A 17,642-nucleotide genomic window follows, 5' to 3' on the forward strand; every position below is an offset into this window, starting at 1 on the left:
AAAGGCACCGAAAATGTGGTTGCCGATCATTTTTCAAAGTTAATGGTAGAATTTTCCCCAAGCCCACCAATTCGTGATTCATTTCCGGGTGAACAACTCTTCCGAATTTCTAATGGATAAATACCTTGGTTCACTAATATTATAAACTTTCTTGTAGTTGGCAAACTTCCAACTAATTGGTCAAGGCAAGAAAAGAACTGTTTCTTTGCCAACATCCGGAATTACTATTGGGAAGATCCTGTCTTGTTTCGATATTGTCCGGATCAAATAGTGAGAAGATGTATTCCGGAGAGTGAGGTGCCAAGTGTTCTCATGTTTTGCCATACTCTTGCATGTGGTGGTCATTTTAGTGCAAATAAGACCGCCTTGAAGGTTCTTCAAAGTGGGCTTTTTTGGCCCACCATCAATAGAGATGCCTACAATTTTTGCAAGGAGTGTAAGCGATGTCAAAAGATGGGATCGATGTCAAGGAGAGATATGATGCCCTTGACAAACATTCTAGTTATCGAAATCTTTGATATATGGGGCATTAATTTCATGGGTCCTTTTCCTATGTCCTATGGTTTTCAATACATTTTTCTTGCCGTTGACTATGTCTCTAAGTGGGTGAAGGCTTGTACTACCAAAACAAATGATCACTCCGTGGTTGTTCAATTCATTAAATCAAATATTTTCACTCATTTTTGTATGCCAAGAGTAATGATTAGCGATGGAGGAAAGCATTTTTGTAATCAATTTTTTGAAACAATTATTCCAAAAGTACTCTGTTTCACATAAAGTCGCCGCCCCTTATTATCCTCAAACAAGTGGGCAAGAAGAAGTTTCAAACAGGGAAATTAAATGCATTCTTGAGAAAACAGTGAACACAACCCAGAAAGATTGGTCACGAAAATTAAATGATGCTTTGTGGGCCTACTAGACGGCATATAAGACTCCCATTGGCATGTCTCCTTATAGACTTGTATATGGAAAGCCTTGCCATCTTCCGGTCGAGCTAGAACATAAAGCTATATGGGTGGTTAAAAAGCTCAATTTTGACCTTGATAAAGCCGGATAGATCATTTACTTCAATTGAATGAGTTGGAAGAGTTGAGACACAATGCTTATGATAATGCCAAACTTTACAAAGAAAGAACCAAAGCTTTTCATGAACTTTTTCTGTAGAAAATCAGGTCTCTGTCCCATCATTCGAGATTGTCTGCATATTTTTAGGTCTCTGTCCACCATTCGAACTTTATGTCCGATCGATCCAAGTAATATTCGATCGATCTGGTTGACCTTTGATCGTTCTCACTTCCATACTTAGAAATTTTTTAAAGCTCTGCATATTTCATCTCTCTGTCCAATCGTTCGAAGTTATCTGTAGGTTACCAGGTCTTAGATCAATCGAGGTTCGATCGATCATTCTCCAATCATTCAGACTACAAAAAAAAAAAAAAAAAAAAAAAAAAAAAAAAAAAAAAAAAAAACTTTCGAAGTAGTATTTCGTCTTGCTAGAGACGTTAAACTTAGCACCCGCATGACACATTGTGTCATTTATCTCTTGTATAATCCATGTTCATTTTCATTTTTATTTCTTTATTTTTCTTGCATATTGTTTCATTGTACATACTTTCATTTAAAAAAAAAAAAAAAAAAAAACTTTTCACCATTGTGCCCTTATGTGTAGTCATGCATACTTTCATGCTTTAGCTAAGGCCTTATCTCATATTTTCCTTTCATCTTATGTTATATTGCCTTAGAAATGACAAAGACTGAGATATTTTTGGGAAAAGAACAAAAGTGGTTGGTGAGGATAATATCAAAAGGTTCGATCAATCGAATGAAAGGTTGAATCGATCGAATAGGAAATTTTTCTGAGGATATGGACAAGGGGTTCGATCCATTATGGCAGGGTTGGAACAATAACAGTGTGATCGATCATAGCTTGGTTCGATCGATCGAAGAGGAACTTTTCACCACTTTGCTTCCACTTTGCTCTTTTCTTCCACTAGACTTCAGATTGCTTCTTTCAATGCTCTAATTTAGCTGATTTGACTTATTTTGGGTATAAGTGTCTGAAAAGGAGAATAACATGAAATTAGACTAAAACGAGAAAATAAGATATAATATGGTCCTAAAACATTCAAGATTAAGGGGTTTAAATGCTCATTTTTCACCTCTTATCAGGATCCAATACATGCCATGATCGATCCAAGTTGGATTAATCATATTTCTTTATGATCGTTCGAACTTCACTACCTTGCAAATACATGCTCCCTTACCGTCTCCCGTGTTCTATGCTATCATATTCATGTCCAATGCCTGTGTTTTCCATATTGGTTGCATATTATACTTATCATCTCTAGCATGTTTCACTTTTATTGAAGTTACCTAAGTGTGCCATGTGTTCATTCATTGTTTAAATATGGCTTGCATATTCACTTGCACCGATAGATTCATATGTTTCCTGCTGAGATATTTGCATTGTGCAGAGTTGTGTTGTCTATCTTTATTTGACAAACATGTTTCTATCCATTATGCTTTCATTTTCGCATTTTATATGCCATTCCCTATTACTGACTTCGAATGCAAGTGTTCTCTCTTTTTATAGGCCATGACTAGGTTCAAGACCACGGTCAACCAGACCTATGGTCGCTGGGTGAGGCCCTAAACTGAGGAGCCAACTTAGGCCAGTCCAAGCCTTTTGCTTCTTCATCTTCGGAGAGTGCTCCTTCCGAGCCACCTCCAGCACCTGCTCTCGTGCTACCACCAGCACAGTCAGCTAGGCCCGCTATCGTCCGAGACAGTGTTACCAGCAAGTTTGCACTCCTTGTCGTGGTGCACGAGTCTATGTTGACGAGGAGGCCTTTGCAGACGCGGCCATGACCAAGTGGTCGTACGACGAGATCTACCGTCAGCGCCTCTCACCCATTTTGGCTCTCGTAGCCAACCCGATCTATCCAAGACTGCTTCAGCTCTTCTATCAGAACCTAAGGCCGAGTCTGAGTAACTTGGCTGAGCTATGGACCATTATTGATGGGCATACTATACATATCACTGTCGAGACATTAGTGACAGCCTCTCACTGCCCTCACATTTGTCCTCCAAGGGTTGATTATCCGACTCTACAGAGGCTATCATTCTCAGAGATGGCCACAGCTCTCCATGGCACTACCACTGCCACTGACACTTATGCCACTCAAACCTACCTGCCCGACCGCATGTGGTTCTTTGATTCGGTCTTGTACCAAAATGTATATATGTCTGGGCATAAAACCAAGCGGCTGGTCGACTATCTTTCAGCCTTATATGCCATTGATATAGGGCATTGGTTTTCAGTTCCTACGCTTTTTTGGAGTGACATGATGAAGCTGTATGATGATTTTATCAGCAAGGAAAACCCCCAGCGGCCCAAGTTTCTTCCTTATGCTCACCTGATTACATAGCTCCTCAGGGATCAGCACTATCCATTTGATCCATAGGAGAGACCTAAGCCTGGTTCTTGCCACTACTGCAATGACCTTGTCATTTTCCTTCATTTCCTTTTTCTTAGATTTTCACGGATATTTTTTTGTTTCCATTGATCTTCTTTTTCTGAGTTCGGTTTCTCGTCACTTAGTGTCATCTTGAGTGCTCTGGAATGATTTTGAAGACTCTTTCCTCTGTATTGATAACTTCCTTTGTAAACCGCATCATTTCCACATTTTTATTTTTTCAACACTATTCACTTTTCGTCATTTTTCCTATTTTGTCTTTTCCCCATTTGTCACTTTGTTGGCATAACCTCACTTTTTGTGTTTAGAGTTGGTTTTTAACTTCAGATATCTTTATTCTAAGTGGTTTCCACGAAATACGTATCCTTACTTTTGCAGAAAAGTACTCTGGTTGCTCCCGGTGTCCATAGGGGCATGGAGGCATAGTTCTTCAGAAACATTTCCTTTTCTTGGGATGTTTTTCGTAAATATCTTTTGAAGATATTTTATTTCAAGGGTTTTCAAGAAAATATTTTTGGAAGATATTTTTCATTCTGGGCCAATTGTGTAGTTTTCACTTTTTAAAGGGGCCATTATGTAATTAATGAAAGTTACTACTAAATGCCTTGTTTTAAGTCTGGATCCTTGTACATGATTCATTTTCATTTTTTATCAAGTCGTGTACTCTTAGAATTTCCTTATGGTTGTTTTCTCCAGTTTCAGGGTTTCTAGCTCTAGTTGTCGCCGAACTTGTTCGGGACATATCTTTCTGCTCGGGATTCAATTTTAGACGCCGTTTCTTCCGTTGTTCATCTTTTCTCATTTTAGTTCTTTTTTGTTCATGGAGTTTTGTCGTTTGAGTGCGTTTGCTCAAATTCCACTTTTCCAGACCCGGCGGGGCCCATTCGGGTCATTTTTTGAGTTTTTCTATAGATAGGGGGTTTTAAAAGAAAAAAATTAGATTTTTCTATCTTTCTCCCCTCTCTTGGTCGGATTCCATGGTAGCCAAGGGTTGCCACCTCCTCTTTCCTCTTTTAAGCTTCTTCTCCTTAGTGAAACGCCGTAGTGCCTTAGTGTTTTATGTTCGTCTTGACGAGGCCCTCGATTCCACCGATTGGAATCTCGTTTTGACCATTTTTTGAGTTCGGGTTTGAAGTCAAGTTGTGATTTTGATGGGGCTTCCATGGGGTTTTTGTTCACTGTGTTGTCCCCGACGAAACCTCGAAGTATCGTCGAATCGGAGCGGTTTCATTTTGGTGGCTTTTGAGATTTTCATCTCAAATTGAGATAGAGGGTGTCTTAGGTTTATATTCATGTTGTATTGATGATTTTAAAAGCTTTTATAACTTGTATGCATGATTTGGTTTAAGTCCTAGAATTTTATTTAATTAATTTCTATGGTTAAGATTTAATTCTCATGATGATATATAACTTAAAATTAAATTGCGACATGCTAGAAAGTTTGGCTTTGATATAATTGTTAACATATATTAAATTGGAGTTATTTGAATAAGAATTGCACTTTTTATTTAATAATTATCTTTGGTGAAAGTTTAATTCTCATGGACGTACCTTGCATGAAATTAACTTGTAATATACTTTTAAATTTTGTCTTGGCATGTTCTTTAACAAACTTTAATTTGAGAGCATTTAGATGAGTATGAAAATCTAGATATTTCAATTTAAAGGATTAATTAAAATCTATTTAAAGGTTCCATTGGCTTAATTAAGTTTTTAACTTGATATTGGTGATAACTAGGACTTGTATACTAGCATATGTTAATTTGGGACCATTTGATGTTGTTTTAGAATTTAGGGATTTGATTATCATGATTTAATTAAATTCCATTTTATTGTTCCAATGGCCTAATTAAGTTCTTGATGTGGTATATGTAACGACCATCCTATGTTGTTTGACATGTATTAATTAAGGATCATTTTGTTGAGTATTGAAACCTAGAGAAATTAATTAGTTTATTTAATTAATTTCCACTTCTGTTATGTTAATGATTTAATCATGTGTTTGGCATTGATCGTATATTTAATTTATGATTTTAGACTTGTAATGGATTTATGAATTTATGTTTTCAATGTTAAATTATTTTTTTATAGCGTGTAACAAATCGCATATTGAAGATTCGATATGTGATGTTGTTATAGTGTGTAACGAATCACACTCTGAAGATTCGACATTGTCATCTTGTAGTAGTTGTGGATTTAGAGTATGTATTATGTGGTTACAACCTACTTGTGCATGGAGAGTAGTTTCGTGCTTTATATATATTTCGTATATAAGTTGTTAACTTATTTATTTTGGAGTCACTTGGGACATTGTTACAGAGATATAACTAGAGTTTGGCTCTAGTATGGAAGGTATGAGTTCTCCCTATTTTATAGTGTGCACTAGGGTGGTATTCCCAGAGGGTTAATGCCTGGAATAACCGTAGTTCTTGGCTTTATCCAATATTTGATGTCCAAGTCTCCCACCATTTGATTTCGTATTCAATTCTAAGTTGACAACCAATGTTTGATTATGACATATGGTTTTGGTTATTGGCGATTTAATGTTGTTAAGTACATTTATGCATTATCAATTGTAAGGAATCATCGCATGTTTTTTTAATGTTGTTAAGTACATTTATGCATTATGATTTGTAAGGACTCATCGTATGTTTTTAATGTTGTTAAGCACATTTATTCATTATGATTTATAAGGAATCATCGCATGTTTTTAATGTTTTTAAGTACATTTATGCTTTATGATTTTACTGAATCATTGTAAATTTTGATGTTGTTAAGTACATCTATGCTATAAATGTTCAAATGTAGCATAAGAATGATCCTATAGATTCATTTGGAACATAGATGTTAGGTGGCACGATTCACTTTATTTGTTTTCGCATTTTAGATTTCGGGTTAATAACTTTGAGAATCTATATCTTGTTGCTTTGTATAGTATGCCTTTATATTGTTTGGAATTGTGTGAATGATGTGATTATGCTAGTAATGATCTAAGGTAGCTTAGGATGCTCCCTGAGTCTCACCTTTGACATAGACGCTAGGTGGAATGAACCAAAATGATTAAATTATGCAAACTTGTAAAACGTTAAGTCTATGCATGCTCATTTCCTATGAGTAACTTTATATTACTCACCCCAAAGTTACCGGGGTTATTTTCAGGTACAAGATTCAAGATTTGAGGATTTGCATTTGCGTTGGGTAAATTGTAGATTTGAAGTTCCTTTAATGTATTCTTGTTCACATGCAAGTGTTAGCATGTTTGAGTTTTGCCATTGAAATGTAATTTTCCTAACTTTGGAGGCTTGGCATGTCAAATTCTTTAAATGAATTGTAATAAGGCCATAGGCCATTGTAGAATGTTTACAATGCCATATTACACTTGCGTGTATATTCACATCATCGCATAGTAGCATATTATTTAAATTGATCATGCTAAGGGGGATTCAAATGAGACTTAAAGTCTCATTTTAGTTTTGGTGCATGGTAGGTTCATTCTTCACATTTTCGACCTGTTTCGGTCGACCGGTGGCTTGTTTTGGTCGACCGGCACTTGTGAATGCACTCAGTGAATGCACTTGTGACGATTCACAAAACCTGAGTGAATCATCAGTGGTCTACTAAACTCACTCAGTGAATCCCCCAAACGACCACTAGTTTTGTCTGGTGCATTCACTGAGTGAGTTACATTCGGCACATATTTCGATCGAATGCAACTGATCCTAAACATGTTAATATTGATCTTGCTTCTTTTTCACGTATATAGCATCACAGTCTTGACTCATGGAAAGTCTTCTCGTTAGGGATCAGGTGAGCGTAGGGTTGTAATCTCCGTCTAGCGAGATGAGACGTAGGCCACGGAGGCACCATTTCATCTTATTTTCTTTTGCCTTTTCAAGATGTAGTCATGGTGGTGTTAGAGGTGTCGGTGTCATCTTTTAGGACTTCATAGTGCTCTTGACATCATCAAGTCATTGAGGACTTTATTTCTAGCATCATGGGATGATGAGTCAGGGCCGACTCGAATCCTTCCTTTGGGAGTTGGGAAGTTGCCTTGTGAGCCTTAGGGCAAGGTTTTTGTGTCTTGCCTTCTTAAGGTGATGGTTTTGGGATTTGGATGGGTGTGTTGACCTAAGATCCTTCTTATGTTGCATTGGACAGCTCTTACGAGCTACGGTTAGGATGTGAGTGGTTTCATGTAATTAATTGCGTTGGTGCAATTAATTACTCTCCCCTGTGTTTGAAGACTTGGAGCGTTATGATAAAGTTCTGGTAGAATCCTGTAGAGTTCCTATCGAACTCATTGGCATCTTGGATTTGGGGTTTTCTTGGTGATGTCTCGTGGCGGTTAGCATTGGGGTTATCCATTTCATTGTTGTCTTGTTTCGCGTGGTGTTAGGATTCCATCAGGGTATGAGCTGGTCTTGGGAAAGACTTGCTGACCCTATGTTTATGAGACCTTAGTGGCCGTTTGGGGGATGGTTCCTTTCCTCATAATGAGAGATTGGACTCATCCAGGTTTTGTTATACGTTTTCTGAGAGGTTGGCCTTTTGAGAGGTATTCCATTCATTTCTTTTAATTCTACGAACTTGCCATTTGTATGATCACTTTTACATGTTTATGAGCCCCATTGTTTTCGAGTATGCATTAGAAACATGTTTAGGGTATATGACTATGTGGTAGTTGTATGAGGATATATATGATACGTTTGCTTATATAGTATCTACTTACTATGTTTGTGTTGTTGGTGGTGTATATCGTATCACTATTTGTTTAACCTCTATGTGATAGGTGGTTTATTTGGTTTACCTTATGTGTATTGTGCTTAGTACTAAGGTATTATTTGATTATGTCATTTAATTTTGCGGGCATATACTATGTGAGTATTTGGTTTACATTATTTCATCTTTCCTGCACTTATGTTGGGGTTTTTGTGACCTTGGATGTCGGGATTGTCATGAGTGGGCTACGTAGTAGACTTGTGTTTTGAGACCTTAGTTGTCCATTATAGGGATTTTGACCCAGTGTTTTGTCTTCTATATGTAGCCTTACGGTAGGTCTGCATCAGATCTGTGCTTTGGGTTTATGTTTTGTGGGTCCAATCCATTGGCTTGAGGGCACAGACTTGTCAGGCTATTCGGGACTGGTGTTGTTGTTGTTGCATTTTCAGATGTGGGGGTCGTTGTTATGCCAACATTTTGGATCTAAAGCCTTAAGCGAAACGGTGCCAGTGACAATATTATTAGAGTTTTGGGATTAGCTACCCCAACTCTCATGGATGCCTAGTTCCCGTAGTGCTTTTGGTAAGGATCATTCTCGACATTGATGTCATTTGTACCGAAAAGTTTCTTTCTAAGTTGATCTGTTGAGGGCATGTTATGAACTAGTGCCTTATAGTGTCATGCTACCTTACTGATGAGTAAGCATGGGCGGGTTTTGGTCATTGTTCGTACTGCCATATCATTCTTAGCAATCTGCCTTGATTTAACTTGTCGTTGTCTTGGGATTCTCTTGGTGATTGACATTGGGTTGATATGCCGATTCGTTTTGGGAGTGTCACTCATTCTTGGTTTTTGTGTTCCTTCGGATGACCTTTAGGCTTTTAGAGTTGTCCTTTAGCGCCTTATGGTTTGTCCTGTGGTTGATCTTGCTTCGATCTTGTTCGGTTCTCTTTTTTCTGTTCATGATTTTGGGGATGAAATCCCTTTAAGGAAGGTAGGTTGTAATGACCTTGTCATTTTCCTTCTGTTCATTTTTCTCAGATTTTGATGGATATTTTTTTCCATAGATCTTCTTTTTCTGAGTTCAGTTTCTCGTCATTTAGTGTCGTCTCGAGTGCTCTAGAATGATTTCCAAGACTCTTTCCTTTGTATTAACAACTTCTTTTGAGGACCGCGTCATTTCCACATTTTTATTTTTTTGACACTATTCACTTTTCGTCAATTTCCCTATTTTCTCTTTTCCCCATTTATCACTTTGTTGGCATAACCTCACTTTTTGTGTTCGGAGTTGGTTTTTGACTTCACGTATCTTCATTCTAAGTGGTTTCCATGAAATACGTATCCTTACTTTTATAGAAAAGAAGTCTGGTTCTAGGCCAATTGTGCAGTTTTCACTTTTTGGAGGTGTCATTGTGCAGTTAATGAAAGTTATTACTAAATGCCTTATTTTGAGTCTGGATCCTTGTATGGAATTCATTTTCACTTTCCGTCGAGTCGTGTACTCTTAGAATTTCTTTCTGGTTGTTTTTCTCCAGTTTCAGGGTTTTTGGTCCCGGTTGCCGCCGAACTTGTTCAAGGCATATCTTTCTTCTCAAGACTCGGTTTTCGATGCCTCTGTTGTTCATCTTTTCTCATTTTAGTTCTTTTTCATTCGCGAAGTTTCGCTGTTGGAGCGCATCTGCTCAAATTACACTTTTCCGAACCCGGCGGGGCCCGTTCGAGGCATTTTTTGAGTTTTTCTATAAATTGGGGTTCTTAAAAGAAAAAATCGGATTTTTCTATCTCTCTCCCCTCTCTTGGCCGGATTCCATGGCAGCCAAGGTTGCCACCTTCTTTCTCCTCTTTTGAGCTTTTTCTCCTTAATGAAATGTCGTAGTGCCTTAGTGTTTTATGTTCGTCTTGGCGAGGCCTTCGATTCCACCTATTGGAATCTCATTTTGACTTTCTCTTGAGTTTGGGTTTGAAGTCAAGTGGTGATTTTGATGGGGCTTCCTTGGGGTTTTGTTCACTGTGTTGTCCCCGACGAAATCTCGAAGTATCGTCGAATTCGGAGTGGCTTCATTTTGGTGGCTTTTGAGATTTTCATCTCAAATTGAGGTAGGGGGTGTCTTAGGTTTATATTCATGTTGTATTGATGATTTTAGAAGCTTTTATAACTTGTATGCATGATTTGGTTTAAGTCATATAATTTAATTTAATTAATTTCTATGGTTGAGATTTAATTCTCATGATGATATATAACTTAGAATTAAATTGTCACATGCTAGAAAGTTTAGCTTTGATATGATTGTTAACATATATTAAATTGGAATTATTTGAATAAGAATTGCACTTTCTATTTGATAATTATCTTTGGTGAAAATTTAATTCTCATGGACGTACCTTGCATGAAATTAACTTGTAATATGCTTTTAAATTGAGTCTTGGCATGTTCTTTAACAAACTTTAATTTGAGAGCATTTGAATGAGTGTGAAAATCTAAAGATTAATTAAAATCTATTTAAAGGTTCCATTGGCTTAATTAAGTTTTTAACTTGATATTGGTGATAACTAGGACTTGTATACTAGCATATGTTAATTTGGGACCATTTGATGTTGTTTTAGAATTTAAGGATTTGATTATCATGATTTAATTAAATTCCATTTTATTGTTCCAATGGCCTAATTAAGTTATTGATGTGGTATATGTAATGACTATGCTATGCTGTTTGACATGTATTAATTAGGGATCATTTGGTTTAGAATTGAAATCTAGAGAAATTAATTAGTTTATTTAATTAATTTTCGTTTATATTGCGTTAATGGTTTAATCATGTTTTTGGCATTGATCGTATACTTAAATCATGATTTTAGACTTGTAATGGATTTACGAGTTTATGTTTTTAATGTTAAATTATATTGTTATGGCGTGTAACGAATCGTACACTGAAAATTCGATATGTGATGTTGTTATAGAATGTAACGAATCGCACTCTGAAGATTCGACATTGTCATCCTATAGTAGTTGTGGATTTAGAGCATGTATTGTGTGGTTACAACCTATTTGTGCATGGAATGTAGTTTCGTGCTTTATATATATTTCGTATATAAGTTATTAACTTATTTATTTCGGAGTCACTTGGGACATTGTTACAGAGACATGGCTAGAGTTTGGCTCTAGTACGGGAGGTATGAGTTTTCCCTATTTTATAGCGCACCACTAGGGTGTTATTCCCAGCGGGTTAATGCCCAGAATAACCATAGTTCTTGGCTTTATCCAAGATTTGATGTCCAAGTCTCCCACCATTTGATTTCGTATCCAATTCCAAGTTGACAACCAATGTTTATTTGTGACTTATGGTTTTGGTTATTAGTGATTTAATGTTGTTAAGTACATTTATACATTATGATTTATAAGGAATCACCGCATGTTTTTTTAATGTTGTTAAGTACATTTATGCATTATGATTTGTAAGGAATTATCGCATGTTTTTAATATTGTTAAGTACATTTATGCATTATGATTTGTAAGGAATCATCGCATGTTTTTAATGTTGTTAAATACATTTATGCTTTATGATTTTAATAAATCATTGTAAATTTTGATGTTTTAAGTACATCTATGCTATAGATTTATTTATAACATAGACGTTAGGTGGTATGACCCACTTTCTTTGTTTTTCGCATTTTTGATTTCGAGTTGATAACTTTGAGAATCTATATCTTGTTGCTTTGTATAGCATGCCCTTATATTGTTTGGAATTGCCTTAATGATGTGATTATGCTAGAAATGATCTAAGGTAGCTTAGGATGCTCCCTGAGTCTCACCTTTGACATAGATGCTAGGTGGAATGAACTAAAATGATTAAATTATATAAACTTGTAAAACGTTAGGTCTAAGCATGCTCATTTCCTATAAGTAGCTTTACATTACTCACCCCAAAGTTATAGGGGTTATTTTTAGGTATAAGATTCAAGATTTGAGGATTTGCATTTGCCTTGGGTAAATTGTAGATTTGAAGTTCCTTTAATGTATTCTTGTTCACATGCAAGTATTAGCATGTTTGAGTTTTGCCATTGAAATGTAATTTTCCTAACTTTGGAGGCTTGGCATGTCAAATTCGGTAAATGAATTGTAATAAGGCCATAGGCCACTATAGAATGTTTAAAATGCCATATTACAAGTGCATGTATATTCACATTATTGCATAGTAGCGTATTATTTATATTGATCATGCTATGGGGGATTCAAATGAGACTTAAAGTCTCTTTTCAGTTTTGGTGCATGGTAGGTTCATTCTTCACATTTTCAACTTGTTTCGGTTTACCGGTGGCTTGTTTTGGTCCACTGGCATATATTTTTAATTTTAATTAAACAGTAAAGTCCAATTCCAGTAGCCATTTTCCATTCTGAGCCACAAACTGGTCGACCGGTTTGTTATTTCGGTCGACGTAAATGAAGGCTCATTTCCCTTCTTTTCTAGGCTCACTTAGGTCGACCAAAGCATCATTTCGGACGACTGAAATGATGCTGCCTTGTGGGTTTTGTTTGGTTTGTTGCCTAGATAGGTTAACTCCGTTTGTTTGTTTTCACAAGACCTTGTTTATTTTGTTTAAGCCATTTTATGGCACACATGGTCTAGTTTGAACTAGATCTTGTTCCTTTGGTTGTCATTGGTGCCACAGGGTACCATTCGACCCTTTCATTCTAGCTTTTGCTTTCGGTTATTCCTTTGAGTTCTGTGACATCATAGAAGGTCACATTGGTGTCTTGGGGATGATCTATATCTCTAAAGCCTTTGGTTTATCTTTCGCTTATGCATTTTGGATCCATTACCGGGTCAACTTTTGGGTAATCACTAACGCACCAGGTTGAAAAACTTGGGCTGTCGTAACTACAGATGGACTGATTGGAAGAAGAGCTACAATGCTCTAATCAAGAGTTTGCAAGATGAGGCAGCCCAAGCAGTGAAAGATGTAGAGGCGGAGAAGACAGTAGCAGCAATAGCAGAGGGAGTTGGGATAGACTTAGAGCATGAGCCTCTAGTCAGATCACCACCTCATTCTCAGGAGCAGCAGAGTTACCACTCCCAGAGCTGGGACGAGCAGTAGGCTACCACTGACTTGAAAGTGCATCCTTAGGATGACCTAGTCATTCCTAATACATAGGCTCAGTCTGACATGCCAGAGGAACGCTATTAGGCATTGCAAGACTCAATTCTCACACTCCGAGCATATTTGGCTACTTTCCGTACGGATGTTTGATGACCACTGAAAAGTGTGCATTTAAACCCCTTAAGCTTGAACGTTTTAGTACCTTATCTTATCTTATTTTCCTGTTTTAGTCTAATTTCATGTTATTTCCCTTTTCAGGCACTTATCCCTAAAATAAGTTAATCCAGCTGAATTAGAGCATAAAAGCAATGGAAGAAATGAGCAAGTTGGAAGCTAGTTGGTGAAAGGAAGCACTCTTCGATCTTCACATAGCGATTGTTCCAACAATGCCAAGATGGATCGAGCCTTTTGTCCTTATCCTCAGCAAAATACCTTCTTCGATCGATCTAACATTTCTTCAATCGATCAAACATCTTTGATCTTATCCTCACCTACCACTTTTGTCCTCTTTCTAAAAATATCTCAGCCTTGTCTTTATTCCAAAAAGGCGCCACCAAGGTTCGATCGATCTAACCAACCTTGAGATCGATCGAACTGCCTCGAGTTACGTGAAAAGTTAATTTCAAGCCAAATTAAATGTGTGCTTGTGGTGCAATCATTAGGAGGTCCTAGTGCACGAGGTCTAACCATTGGGTGTGACATTTGAGTGACCTATATAAGGATTTTGGCTATTTTGAGTAAAGAAGTTGGTTAGAATAGAGAGACTTGGCTAGAGATTAGAGAGAGAATATACAAATTGGGAAAGTTCTTCCTCTCTTCTAGGGTTTCCGCCAAGGAGGAAGAAGATTATTTCTAGCATGGAGATAGCCCTTGAGGGTTGGATGACAACATCAATGAGTGGCTAAACATCTTCTTGGGGCTAGAGCTAGCCCTAAGCATGCCTCCTAGACTTTGATGCTTTGTAATTAATGGGGATTAGTGTTGTAATTCTTGTCTTGACCTTTGATATATATATATGAATCTTGTTTCTACCATAATTTGTGTAGTTTAATACTTCCAATTGATCATTTAATTCTATTCATATGTCTATATATGCTAGAATGGATGTTCATATGTTTATCTCTAGATTTTGTTACATTGATGCATGTCTATGTGTGTTAATATTATGAATCTAGTGATAGTCAAGGCATGGTGCTTAAATGGAATACTCTTGAGGTTTATTTGATGGTTCATACTTATTTCTTAATGGATTGTATCACAACCTTAGTTTAATTAGTTTAATTTTCATGTCACTAGCTTAGTTGTAGTGTCGTTGCCGTACTTTCTTAGTTAGGTGGACAATCCATTCTTGTTGTTTGATGTTCCATGCTTATGAATGCAAGTAGTATAGTCCTCTAATTTGATAATATGCATTGATTATGGGCTTATGAAAGGATTAATGGCTTAATTTGATATGTTGTACTATTCACTAGATTGGCTAGACAATGTATGCTTACTTAGCCATCCATGCTAATATTTCAATCAATGGCACATACTCTCATTTGCAACATAATTTCCCCGTAATACATCGAATACTGAATGTCTAGGAAGGTAATGCTTAGTGGTGAACTCTATGACGCAAGACTCCTCTCTCCCATTCTCTACACTCTACTCAATTTAGTTGTTTTATATTGCATTTGTCTAGTTTAGTTTGTAGTTTAACTCAACCAACAAACCATCTTTTGATCACTCGACCTACTAATTCAACATTGTTTCCATACAAATACTGCCCTTTTTCCCTTGGGATGATCCCTACTCACCCTAGCTATATTAGTAGTTAGAGGTAGTAGTGGCACTCTATAAATTCAAACTTGGCCACACTACGCACTTTTAGTTTGGTGCAGGGCGGCACACACCAAGGTCACTATAGCACTGCAAGAGGGTATAGGTGGTCTCCGTGATGAGTTGCGGGTCATTGCTAGGCAGATCCGAGGTACACACCCTGCCAGACCTTCACTTCATGCAAGACTGTCATCTTCTATCTGATCTTTCTCTCTCATATTTATATCTGTGATTTTAAACTAATACTTCTAATACTTTTATTCCATTTTTGCAGCCAATCTATTGGCTTGTTATCTGTGATGTACATTATACTTTCATTATTTTTGGATATTTTAGATGTTATGATCATATATTGATATATCTGTTGATGTTGACTCCATTATCAAGTGCATTACAGTGATTTCGGTGAGAGAGTGCAGCCCATATTTTTCAGGACCATTCTTAGCCCTCTCTTTCATTTACTATCCCACTTACATTTATATGCCCACTGTGTACCATTATTTCTCCCATTTGTTATTTGATGAGGCTTTATCTTAGTGCCATCTTTTCAAGACCATAGTTGATCCCCAGTTTGGTGTGTTATACCACCCACTTCGGATATTTGTGTCCCTACCATTCCTCGCCATAGATACACCGGTATACTCTTTCCTCTTTCCTTTATTCTCATTACACATTGAGGACATTGTGCAATTTAATTTTAGGGGTAATGTGTATTCTTTACATTCAATTCAAGATTTTGAACATGACTTGTGCATTTGAGAGATTTATTATTCGGTCCATGATTAGCGATGATTTTGATCTTTTGAGGACTATGTTACTTAAAATTTAAAAATTACTTGACTTGACACTTCAATACTCCTTGTATAACTTTTGGATGCCTTCTAGGAGCAAATTTTTCAAAAAATTGATATCATGTTTGCTTTTGTGGTTCACATCATCTTGATTTTGTGATTATTTTTCAGATTCACTTTAGGATTTTACACTAGCACAGGCACACATTAACATTCATTTGTAGAGTACATGCTTTGTTTATTAGTGATTTGGTTATATCCTAATTGAGTTAGTAGTGCTTTGAAAGCTTTCATTCTTGACAAAGGTGAATAACCAACCCTTTTCACTAAATAGCCAGAATTTTAGCCTCATCAAGCATTGAATTTCTCGTGTCGAAAGGTGGAGGGCCCAAACTCTAAGTTTAAAAAATAATAAAATAATAATAATAATGAGGACTTCTTACCAAAGGTGAGGAATAAGATTTGATTAGATGGAGGTTGTTTTGATTTGTAGCCTAGTTGATTTGAGCATGTAAGTCCTTAGGGGTGTCTCAACACCTAATACCCTAAAGCCGTCCGGTTTGGGAGTCATTGACCTAACACTCGCCTCATAAATCTTATAGAAAACTTAAGAGATCACTACGTTGTACTATGCTTCCATCTTTGATCCTTAAAAATAATAATAAAAAATAAATAAAAATAAAAATTCGAGTGAAAAGAATAAGTGCACCTAGTTGAATAAAATTTTAATAAAAGGTTCACTCTTTGTCTTGATGATCAGTACTAGATTTTGTGTGCTAGCTTGAGGCCGGTTGTGACCATTTGATTAGTTGGCTTAGATAGTAACATATTTGATGCCGGTTCACTTAAAAAGGATTTTTAGAGTTGTTTTGATTTGCATGATCATTTTCTTGATGTGTGGAGGACCATATTTGCTTGCTTGTTGTTGAAATTTTGGAGAATTGCTTAGAGATGGTTGAAAAATTACATACTTGAGGTAGTTTTATCCCAATACTTGTTTGGAATATTGGTGCCTCTTTAGTGAGAATGAGCTTAACGTTTGTGGGTATCATTTCTGGAAACCCTCATGAGACTTCACTCGTCCACTAGGGATAACCTAGAAGTTTAAAAGGCATATTGCATATGCTAAATGCAATCGTATTCCCTACGAAAGTGGCGTTATCTTTTTATTGCTTTCTAGTTCATTCTTGTATAGTTGTTAGTTTTTTGCTTTACTTCAAAGTTTATTGCTAGGGACTAGGAATATTTAAGTTTAGGGGTGTGATAAGCACTGAAAAGTGCGCATTTAAACCCTTAATCTTGAGTATACTAGGACCTTTTTCTATCTTATTTCCCCGCTTTAGTATAATTTCATGTTTTTCTCCTTTTTAGGTGCTTATCCCCAAAATAAGTCAAATAAGCTGAATTAGAGCATTGGAAGAAGCAATCCAAAGTCTAGTGGAAAAAAAAAAGCAAAGTGGAAGCTAAGTGGTGAAAATTTCCTCTTTGATCGATCGAACTATGCTATGATCGATCACACTGTGATCGTTCCAACCCTGCCTTAATGGATCAAGCCCTTATCCTTATCCTTAGAAAAATTTCCATCGATCCAATCTTTTCTTCGATCAATCGAACCTTTTGATCTTATCCCTATAACCACTTTTGCCTTTTTCCCCATAAATATCTCAGCTTTTATCCTTATTAAATAATTGTGCCGCCATGCTTCGATTGATCAAAGTGACAGTGCGATTGATCGAACTGC

Source organism: Cornus florida, unplaced genomic scaffold (genome assembly GCF_030987335.1).
Source record: "Cornus florida cultivar Cherokee Brave unplaced genomic scaffold, ASM3098733v1 CherokeeBrave_3.0.0_Hap2_Chr10, whole genome shotgun sequence".
In the NCBI taxonomy this organism is placed as follows: Eukaryota; Viridiplantae; Streptophyta; class Magnoliopsida; order Cornales; family Cornaceae; genus Cornus; species Cornus florida.